This window comes from Apium graveolens, chromosome 3 (assembly GCF_009905375.1).
Source record: "Apium graveolens cultivar Ventura chromosome 3, ASM990537v1, whole genome shotgun sequence".
Taxonomy (NCBI): domain Eukaryota; kingdom Viridiplantae; phylum Streptophyta; class Magnoliopsida; order Apiales; family Apiaceae; genus Apium; species Apium graveolens.
This window is the reverse complement of record NC_133649.1, coordinates 290,049,978-290,062,148: the sequence shown is the minus strand read 5'-3', so window position 1 is coordinate 290,062,148 and position 12,171 is coordinate 290,049,978. Positions and strand designations below refer to the sequence as shown.

The 12,171-nt window shown below is 39.6% G+C and overlaps 1 non-coding gene across 1 annotated transcript; it reads left to right on the top strand.

The window, feature by feature from the left end:
- The first annotated feature begins 944 nt into the window (after positions 1-944).
- Positions 945-1,051, top strand: LOC141716358 (small nucleolar RNA R71). Its single transcript, XR_012573070.1, has one exon. It is a non-coding gene; the product is annotated as a small nucleolar RNA R71 (small nucleolar RNA).
- The last annotated feature ends 11,120 nt before the right edge of the window (positions 1,052-12,171 follow it).

The window sequence follows — 12,171 nt, the reverse complement described above, 5'->3', positions numbered from 1 at the left end:
TTCTTCTGCAGCCGCTTGGGGAAAGACAGTGGAGGATAGATCTTTTTCTCCCCTGTATTACCCTCAGGCAGAGTGTGCTCAACAGCAGTCTTCCTTGGTTCCACTTCTTTATCCTGCTGCTCTACTTCTTTCCCAACCTCAGCTTCTTTAGCCAACTCTTGAGTTGGTTCGTGATTCGCAACCTTCCCAGACCTTAAAGTGATTGCCTTCACCTGCTCCTTAGCTTCCTTCTTTCCTGGCACTTTAGTGTCACTAGGTAGTGTACCAGGTTGACGATTTAGCAAGGCATTGGCAATTCGCCCAATATGATTTTCCAAGGTCTTGATAGAAATAACTTGACTCTTACACATAAGCTTCAACTCCTCTAATTCGGATTTTTGATTAGCTGGTTGCAGCTGAAGTTGTTGCTTTGGCACATACTACGGTTCCTGAAAACCAGGGGGTTGTACTGCTTAGCTGTATATGGCTGATAAGGCTGTTGAACCGCATTCTGAGCATTGCTCCAACCGAAACTAGGATGATTGTGATTGTTGGGATGATAGGTGGTTGGCGTTGGTTGTTGCGAAGACTGGAAGTTGCTCACATATTGAGCTGATTAATTAGAAATTGTACACTGATCAGTCTCATGGGCACCAACACATAACTCACAAACACTAGTGATTTGATTAACTCCATAATTAGCCAAAGTGTCCACCTTCATCGTCAAAGCCTTAAGCTGGGCAGCGATAGCAGTTGCTGCATCCAACTCCAAAATTCCTGCTACTTTTCCCTGAGTAAGTCTTTGGAATGGATTCTGGTACTCATTAGCAGCCATCAGTTTAATGAGTTCATAAGCTTCATCGTAGCTCTTAGCCCACAAGGCTCTTCCTGATGCTGCATCAAGCATGGGTCTAGACGTAGCACCCAATCTATTGTAGAAATAGTTTATGATCATCCAATCAGGCATGTCGTGGTGTAGGCATTTCCTTAGCATCTCCTTATATCGATCCCAAGCCTCACACAGAGATTCTCCAGTTTGCTGAGTAAACTGAGTAAGAGCATTCCTGATTGCAGCAGTCTTCTCCATCGGGAAGAATTTAGTGAGAAACTTTTGCGTAAGATCCTCCCAAGTGGTGATAGACCCTGCTGGTAGAGAATGTAACCAACACTTCGCTTTGTCCCTAAAAAAGAATGGGAATAATCGCAGCTTAATGGCATCTTCAGACATCGTTGAATTTGAAAGTGTCACAGATCTCGATAAAATCCCTGACGTGCATGTTTGGGTCTTTAGTAGGATTACCCCCAAACTGAACTGAGTTCTGTATCATCTGAATTATGCCTGACTTGATCTCAAACGTGTTAGCCCTGATGGCTGGTCAGCTGATGTTTGACTGAATGTCATTAATCTTAGGCTGAGAATAGTCCATTAAAGCCTTCGGATTTTCTGGTTGATCACCCATTTCAACTAATGGTGGTTCTTCAACTTTTTCTTCTTCTTCCTCAAAAACTTTTTGTTACGAACTACCACAAGTTATTCCTCGGCTTTATCCAGAGTTCTCTTAAGAGTACGCGAACGTGTATACATACACCCTCGCTAGAGTACCTGAAACCAAACAAGGACAAATAAGTAACAATGTCCGAGTCAATGAACTTTAACGACCACTGATGGAAAGCTCAAAAAAAATAAATTAACACTGCAATTCCCAGCAACGGCGCCAAAAACTTGTTAGTCGCTAAACATGCGCTAATAATACATGCAAGTATACGAGTTCACAAGTAGTATAGAATCTTTTCTAGTTCGATCCCACAGAGACTGTATTAGTTAACTATCTAATTTATGCACCTAAGAAACAATGTAGGGTTATTATCCAATGCTAAGATGATAACAAATTGATGTTGATTATAACTAAGAATTATACTAGCAATTATAAGTACGAAAAATATGATTGACTGAATTGATATATATAACAAACATGGGATTCTAACTTCATTAAATACTTCATTCAATAGCCTTATTATTCTTAACCTTAGCATACAATGGTGATGACACTAATCAGATAACACGAAACTAATAAACACCAACTTTCGTTGCACGAGTACCATTCTACCAGACATCCACAAAAGAGATAGAAGCTGAATAGGCACCAAATATATTGAGACCCTATATGTCTATAGAATTTGACAACATAATGGTTTAAGCGCAAGTTATCTATCTTGGTTACAAAGGGCAAGTAAGATGGTTAAAATTACCTATGAATCATGCATAATAATGACATGAACCTATGCTAGCATGGCAAGTTCTAAACCCTTAAATTCACTTTCGCTTCATTAAGAATTAACATGCTATCTTATAAGTTTTCGACGCTCATAAGACGAATATGCACAACCAATACTAGGATATCATACAATCACCACATACTAAGGCATAAAAATAATTTAACTAAATAAATCCATAAATAAATCCGCTAGAATCCCACGGTAACGATTAGCCCATAATCGGACTCATCATCAACGTGGGTTCCGATGTAAATATGATATAGCAAACGTAGTCTTTTTACGAATAAATAAAACTAAGTACAAACAAGAGTATAGGTTCAGCAAAAAAAGAAACAAGCATCCAAATTACAACTCAAATAAAGATACACAAGAATAAACTAGATCGTCTTTGCCTTTGTTGAATTGTGCCAAAAGGTCTCTTGTCGTCTTCTCCTTGCACTCTGGTTCGTCTCTGACTTCTTGTTATTAAAAACGACCTAAGATATGCTTATATAGCAGTCCATGCATCCCAGGAGTCCAGAAAGTCGAATTATAAAAGAATCAGGATTTGTGTATCCCGACCCAGCGCGGCTGCGCGCTTCAACAGCGCGGGCGTGCCGACTTCCTACTTCATGGCACGGCCGCGCGCTTCAACAACACGGGCGCGCCGACCCTCTGCCAAAAAACTTTATTTCTTCTCCTTTATTCCTTGCAGCTTCGAACCAATTTTCCAAGATTTTACTCAAAAACATGCTTAACACCATAGTAGAATTAAAACCATGCTAATTCACCTGATTCATGAAGTAAAGCCTGAAATGCAAAAACACTCAAAAACACGTTAAAACACAAATAACATGAGTACAAATACACCAACTCAAAGCTTATTAGAGCATAAATAAGTGTCATAAATGCCACTCAACATCCGCTAACCTAACGCTCGCCTCATGGGTACTATTGTATAAGTCTTTTGTGAACCTCACTCATTGCACGATCAAATAAGCATATGTGTGTTGTTCTATTGTGAATAAAAGCATGAATCCGTATAAAACTCCAATGTAAGAAGTGTTATAGGTTATTTTAAGTCTAGCTTTTATTCTATTTACAAACTTGTGATTGTGTTGATAAGTAGTGAGTCATGATTGTCGATCTAGTTGCGATAGTATATCTGTAAGCATCTTCACACACGCACGTGTCTAGTTATAAGTTGATTTGTATGATTTGATTGATCTTCATGTGAGTAACTGCATTTGTTGATATATTGCTTGTCGATTCGTCTAGTTATTCTATTGGGATCGTTGCATTCATATTAGTTGCATTCATGCATTTTTGTTTTCTTATTCTTTGAGTCTGTTTATGCTTGAGGACAAGCATTGATTCAAGTTTGGGGGTATGTTGACTGGAATTTATGACACTTTATAATGCTCTAATAAACTTTGAATTAATATATTTGTACTCAAGTTGTTAAGTGTTTTAACGTGTTTTCTAGTGTTTTTGCATTTCAGACATTAATTTATGAATCAGGTGAATTGGCATTGTTTTGATGCCAATATAGTGTCTAGGTGGTGTTGGAATAAAAGCTCATTGATGCCAATTCAGTTGTGGCAGAAGCCCAGCGCGCTCGTGCTGATCAAGCGCGCGGCCGTACCGAAGTAACAGGAAGCCAGCGCGCCCGTGCTGATCAAGCGCGCGGCCGCGCCGTGTCGGGATGAAAGATTCCTGATTCTATTCTAATTTGATTTGGGAGACTTCTATGCTGCAAGGGGCTACTATATAAATAATTTTAAGTCATTTTTAATAAGAAGAGAAGAAGGAGATACTTCAGAGCTATGGAGAAGACGACAAGAGACCTATAGCACAAATCAACAAAGGCGAAGATGATCTAGTTTATTCTTGTGAATCTTTATTTTAAGTTGTAATTTTGGATGCTCGTTTCTTGTTTTTCTAAACCCGTACTCTTGTGTTATACCCTGTTATTCATTCGTTATAAAGATTATATTTGTTTTATCATGCTTTCATCGGAACCCACGTTGATGATGAGTCTGATCATGGGCTAATCGTTATCGTGTGGTTCTAGTGGATTTATTTAGTTAAATTGTCTACATGCCTTAGTGTGTGGTGATTGTATGATAACCTAGTATTGGTTGTGCGTATTCGTCTTATGAGCATCGCGAACTTATAAAATAGTGTGTTAATTCTTAATGAAGCAAAAGTGAATTTATGGATTTAGAACTTGCCATGCTAGCATAGGTTCATGTATTGTTATGCATGATTCGTAGGTAATTTTAACCATCTTACTTGCCCTGTGTAATCAAGATGGATGACTTGTGCTTAAACCGTTATGTTGTCAAATTCTATAGACATATAGGGTCTCAATATAATTGGTGTCTATTCAGCTTCTATCTCTTTTGTGGATGTCTGGTAGTATGGTACTCGTGAAACGAAAGTTGGCGTTTATCAGTATCGTGTTGTCTGATTAGTGTCATCACCATTACATGCTAAGGTTAAGAGAAATAAGGCTATTGAATGAAGTATTTAATGAAGTTAGAATCCCATGTTGTCATATATATTATTTCAATCAATCTAATTCTCATAGTTATAATTGTTAGTATAATTCTTAGTTATAAACAACCTCAAATTGTCATCGTCTTAGCATTGAATAATAACCATACATTGTTGCTTAAGTGCGTGAATCAATTAGTTAACCAATACAGTCTCTATGAGAATGAACTAGAAAAGATTCTATACTACTTGCTAACTCGTATACTTGCGTGTATTATTAGCGCGTGTTTAGCGACTAACACAACCTCAACTATGACCATGTTAGCTACTAGCCCACTCGTGGTTCCAAGTCCAAGCACAGTATTTGCTTGAGTTACAACTCCAGCTTTCTTAGCATTCTTACTTGGACAGTCCTTACTCCAATGACCAATATATTCACAAGACCAACATGGTTTATTCACCTTTGGCTTCTTAGCCTTATTCTTTTCAGGTTTAATGTTAGCCTTCTTAGTGACCACCTTTCTTTTATGTCCTACAGTTACTACATTCACCTTTGAGCTCCCATGTTCCACAAGCAACACATGTCCATGTTTGGACTTGTGATGCTCCTGTACAGAGATGTCCAACATCACGTTAGTCCATGTGATCTCTCCTTTCTGTCTTTTTAGGGAGAGAGCAAACTCTTCCCAAGACTTAGGGAGCTTTTTAATCACAGACATCACTCAAAACTTCTCAGGCAAGACCATATCGGACTCACCCAAAGCATGAATCAACATCTGAAACTCATGAACCTGTTCAGTCATGGATTTCCCATCCACCAATTTGAAATCAAGAAACCTAGCCAGAGAATACTTCTCAAGACCTTGAGAATTAGTATTATGGGTTTGGTCTAGCTTATCCCATAAGACTTTAGCAGTATAGGCATCTGATGAATAAACATCGAACACAGTTTTCTCCAAGGTTGCCAAAATGGCTGCCCTAGCCACCCCATCCTTCTCAGCCCATAAAGCATAAGCCTTAATAGATTCAGCTTTCTCTTGATCCAACACAGGAGGATCATACTGTACCACTGGCCATAGACCCTTAACCGTTAACCAGAGCTTCATATTTTTCTGCCAACGAGAAAAAGAAACTCCACCACTAAATTTATCAGGCATACCCGATAAATCAATTGGATGGAGAAAACGGTACGTAGTCCAATCAATAGAAACAGTACCGCCAAAACTAGAACCAGTTTCAACAGTCTTAGGAACTTCAGTTTCGTTAACCATCTTGCAAATTAATATATAACACAGTTGCTCTCTTCAAGATTGTTGGGTATAATTCTAAATAGAACAAACACTACGCGCAACAATGGGACAATTATATATAACAAATTAACAAGAACATGCAAATTCAACCAAGTAACAAAACAAACATGAAGGCACAAACAATCTATAATTAGAGACCGAATTGACAAGAAATTAGAGAAAATCACTTAGCTCTATTAAGCTTTATCATAATTAGAGAATCAACTGAGTCGCTAAGCCCTCGAGAAGACTTGAATGTTCTTGAAGAGAGTATTGCCCACTTACGCTGTGATGGGTTGCCGCAATATCACTTTCAGGATAAAACAGCTCAGAGCGACCCGTTCACAGATATGAGAAGGTTTAACAACGATCAGCACCTCAATTCACCTAAAAAATTAATGAATATATGTATGTATATGTGGGAGAGAGACAGAGAGATGATGTTCTAGGGTTTCTTTCTATTTTCCCCAATTTATCTCCCTCTCAGATTTTCACACACTTCAACTTTTGCTCTTATCTACCAAAGTAACGTATGTAATATGATCTATTATATATTGTATAAAAGTCTAATTATTATTATTCTTAAAATAATAATAATCCTCACTCAAATATTAATATATAATATACTTATTTATACAAAACATGTTTATATAGTTTTAGCAATTGGCTTTAAGTTCAGGCCCTGAGCATAAGCCTCAGGTCCTAAACAAACCAAAACTTTTCAGCACCTCAGGACCTGAACATCTAGCCTCAGGCCCTAAACATTGCAGAAACGTTTTCAGCATACAATTAGGCCCTGAGCTTCCAACCTCAGTCCCTGAACATTGCAAAAACTTATTTCAGCACATCATCAGCCCCTGAACATCTAGCCTCAGGTCTTGAACATTGCATAAATTTCACACTATGCTTCTTAGCTAAAACTGAAACAACTCTTATATAAATAAGCATTCATGCTCTTATTTCTACATGGATTTAACTAAGAAAATATCTTAGATCCAAATATGAAAATTTATGTCCTTATAGTAAGGAACAACCTCCACTTGTTATTAACCGGAAATTATATCAAGACGACATATTACATGTGTCCTCAAATTTTCATTTTCTAATATGTATGAGGTTCATTTCCTAGTGGAATCCTTCACACCAGATATTGTTGTGTGATACTTTGGAGTAACTCGAGGAGTCGAGGAAGGAAATACTTTGTGGAATAGGTCTGAGAGTTCGTTAATTGATGGGTCAAGTGTTTCTAACCATCTCATGCTACTAATCTCAATGAGGATGCTACCATCATTTCTTGTCATGTTTTCTTGATTTGGTCAATAAAGAGATCCATTAAAAATTACAGGCTGCTTAAAATTATGCTGCTAGTGGTTGTTCTTTAACAGTGGTAACGTGCACAACTTTATAGTCATTGGCAGAATAATCAAAATAAAATGCAACACAATACCCAATGCCACCTGATTCTTCAGTTAGAGTAGGGATTTTCAAGCCACGTTTTCTTGCAGGATTCCTTAATGTAAATTTTATGACTTGTTGGGCCGGAGAATAGAATACTTGAAGCGAAGATATTAGATAGGACTAGAGGATATTAATTTGTAATAGAGAGCCCAATAGAGGCCCAATAGGAAGGGAGAAAGCCCATTTAGGACTCCCTATAAATAGAGCATATTTGCCCTACTTGTAAAAGGTTGGAAAAATAAGTATCAATAAAGAGATCGTTCCTCACATAAACATGACTCAAATTTAGGGTCATCATTTGGCGCTAGAAGGAGCTCTTAAATTTGATACTCCAACATGATCATTGAAGAGGCGGAACCAGAGAAATGTGGAAACACTGCTGAGATTCAAAATGTGCATAAGTCAGAACATGTTGCTCCATCGGAAAAAGAGAAAGCACCATCGACCCTCAAGCCAAGACGGTTGTTTTCGGTGGAGGAAAACCCACCACCTAAAGGTTCTCAGGTACAGAGACCACCAGTCAAACGTAAGAGGAGGATCGTTAAGGATACTCGCTCCCGTGTTTTAATTGAAAAGGGAAAGCAGGTGCTCTCTAGTGATGCTAGATTGCATTTACAAAAGCTGAAGCAGAAGAAGCTATTACGAGAGCAAGAGTTAGAAGGTACGGAAGGCTCGGATGAAGAATTCAAGGTGTTAGAGGCTGAAACCAAAAGATTAGAGGTGAAGTTAGAGAAAATAAGAGAAATTCAACATTTGCAACAGGAGTTAGAACAGGCATCGATTAAGGAAGGCGGTGATGAGGAACTCGGCTATTTGGAGTTGTCGGAGGATGATGAGGATTACTATTATGATGAAGAGGAAGTTTCTACTGAGTCTATATATTCGAAACCCCGGCGCCCCAAGACAGTCTCTTAAGGAGGAACCCCGCAAGGTTCGATGTCAACATACTCGATATCACATAAGGAGTTTTTGAAAATGCAGGAAGATATGGCCCAGTTATGAGATCTAGTTAAAACTCAGTCGAGATTTGAAGCCCCTGCGGAAAGCCCTCTCTCTCGAAGCATCGAAAAGGCTAAGATAGACAGGACTTTGAAAACTCCGGCACTCGAACAGTTTGATGGATCTACAGACCCATCTGGTTTTCTTAATACTTTTGACGATCGAATGACATTTTATGGACTCTCAGAAGTCGCTCGTTGCCAATTTTTCTTTACATGCTTACAGGGCACAGCCCTACGTGGGTATATCAATCTCCCGTCGAGATTGATCGACTCTTGGACTACATTGAAGACTAAATTTCAGACAAGATTTTCAAGAAATTACAAAGGGGGAAAAATCACGACGTCTTTGATTACGATGCGTCAAAAGCCTAGTGAATCCTTGAGAAGCTACTTAGGCCACTTTCGTCAAGCCATATCTGAGATAACCGACCTAGAGGAACCTTTGGTGGTAAAGTATTTAGCAGCAGGCATTGATGGAAGCCGACATGGTATCTTGCTAGAAGAACTCATAGAAAAACATCCCCAACATTTGCATGTAGCATTCCAAATTGTTGAACATCTAATGATACTCCAAGTAGTAGTGGGTAGCATAAGATCTCCACGACGCTCTAGCTATGAGTATGACAGGTCAAGAACTCATAGTCCCCGATCGCCGAAACCTCGAAGGTATGACCCCAAATCCCCTCGACGTCCATCGCCGAGAAGAGATGTTGGAAGAGAGGAATGTCGAACCCCGAGAGCTCAAGAATATGAGCGACGATCTACCTCAGATAGAAAATGGCAGACCCATGATAGAAAAGACAAAGAGTTTACCAAACTCACAGTCGATAAAGCAACAATTTTGGCAATTTTAAAGACAAAACCTAACTTCTGACCTCCGAGGCCGATAAAGCTGGGACGTCCTCCGAGCTCTCGTTACTGTGACTATCATGAAGATATGGGACACATTACAGAACAATGCTACCAACTAAGCAATCTCATTGAATTCAAAATCAGAAAAGGCCATTTTGACCATTACATCGAAGGACAGGACCAAACTCAGCACAGACAAGATGACAGAGTAATCGATGTAATCTTCGGGGGTTACGCCGCCGGATGTATGTCAAACAACTCTCGAAAGTCTTACGCCCGAGAGGTGTGTAATGTTAATCCTCAATGTCCCAAGAAATACAAACCATCTCCTTCTCTCATCATAGTTTTTTCAGATGAGGATTATTCTCCAAATGTCATAAGAGGTCATCAAGATGCGTTTGTTATCACCGCCAAAATCGGTACTAATACAGTAAAAAAGATCCTCATCGATAATGGTAGTTAATTCAATATCCTCTATCATCACACCTTCGTGCGAATGGACACATGAGACAGAAAACTATAAAATACCCATTCGCCTCTTTATGGCTTCACGGGTAACGAGGTAAAAGTTGTTGGAACAATTGACTTGCCGGTGCTTTTCGGTACGATGCCTTGCCAAGTATGGAAACTAGTTAAGTTCCACGTAATCAGTGCAAACTCAAGCCACAATGCCATTCTAGGCCGAATGACAATCTCAGCATTAGAAGCCATTACGTCGATTCCGCGTTTGAAGATGAAATTCCTGACAGAGTTTGGAGTAGGGGAGATGTGTGGAGACCAAGCGGTGTCGAGACAATGCTACTTTACTACCGTCGTTCCCAAAAAGCAAGACAGTGATTCTTAAACTGTCAACGAGGTCGTTCAGATAGACCCCAGTAGCATCATCGACATCCCAATGGATCATTCCTTTTCACCTGTCGGTGAAATGGTCGACGTGGCTATAGACGAGCTATCCCCGGGTAAAGTGGTTAAAGTGGGAAAGATCTAGATCCTCAGACTAAAGATGAATTAACAAAGCTGCTTCGGGAATTCTCAGATATATTTGCATGGTCACCATCCGACATGACAGGAATTCCAACTGACGTAGCGAGGAACTCCCTACACATCGACCGCCTAAGGAATCCTGTTAAGAAAAAGAAGCACACATTCTCAGAAGAAAAGCGTCGAGCAATTGACGAAGAACTTGATCAGCTTTTAGCAGCCCGTTTCATTGAGCCGGTAAAATTTCCTACATGGATTGCTAATGTCGTTCTAGTAAAGATAAGTAATGGGAAATGGCGAATGTGCGTCGATTACTCCGACCTCAACAGAGCATGTCCCAAAGATTTTTATCCTTTGCCGAATATAGAGCAACTTATCGACGCAACGGGTGGTCATGAATTGCTATCTTTCATGGACGCATTCTCAGGATATAACCAAATTAGGATGGATGATCAAGATTGGGAACAAACAGTATTTATCACACACCGAGGGGTCTTTGCTTATCGGAACATGCCTTTTGAGTTAATCAACGTTGGTGCAACATTTCAGCGCATGATGGATAAAATATTTAAAAATCAGTTGGGTCGAAACCTCGAGTTGTATGTCGATGATATGATAACTAAATCAAAAGTCTCAAGCCGTCATGCTATTAACCTCCGAGAAACCTTCGAGAACGTTTGGCGTAATAACATGCGGTTAAACCCGTTAAAATGTTCTTTTGGCTTAACATCAGGAAAATTCTTAGGATTTCTGGTCTCCCAACGAGGGATCTAGGCTAACCTCTCACAAATTAAAGCCATATCAGAGATTAAAGACCCATCGAACATTAAGGAGGTTCGACGTCTCACAGGGTGCATAGCGGCCCTTCGGCGCTTTATACCACAGGCCCCAAAAAAATGTAGTCCCTTTTCAAAGTTATCAAAGAAGCTTCATAGAGCAAGAAGTTTATATGGGATGACCAATTTAAAAAAAGCTTTGAAGCGCTGAAAACTTTTTTGACAAGCCCACCAGTTTTAGCAAGAGCATTGCCTCGTGAAACTCTAAAAGTACACATCTCAGCCTCTGATGGATCGGTAGCCTCTGTTTTGGTCAAAGATGTCGAGGGACATGAAGCCCCAGTTTACTACGTCAGCCATACTCTAAAAGACGCTGAAACTCGTTATCCACATATGGAAAAATTAGTTTATGCTCTCGTGGTAGCAAGCAGAAAGCTCCGTCATTATTTCCAAGGCCGTCTGATAAAAGTCATGACTGATCAACCCCTGAAGCGTATCTTGCACAAACCGGACATGACAGGGCGCCTCGCTGCTTGGACGGTAGAACTTAGCCAATTTCACATTGAATATCTACCCCGGAGTGCGGTGAAGTCCCAAATCTTATAGAATTTTGTCGTAGAATGCAAATTTGACAATCCTATAACTGAAGAAACATCATTTCCACAAAAGGCTTGGACTCTTTACTTCGACGGATCATCAACGTCATCATTATGGGGCGCATGTGTCATTTTAATCAGTCCTGGGGGTTTCAAAATACATCAGGCTTTGAAATTTTCATTCCCAGTAACAAACAATGTAGCCGAGTATAAAGCTTTGTTACCAGGGTTGTGCCTAGCGACTGAGTTGGAGGCGAAAATTTTAGAAATATTTGGTGATTCGCAGCTTGTCGCAAAACAGTTACAAGGTGAGTTCAAAGCACAGGACGCTTGAATATCGACATATTTGAAAATGGCTACGTCCTTGCTGGAGAAAGTTTCATCATGGACGATCAAAAACATTTATAGGGAAGACAATCAATGGTTCGACGCCTTGTCCAAATTAGCGTCATCTGTCATTACAACGACAGGAGCAATTTATGTC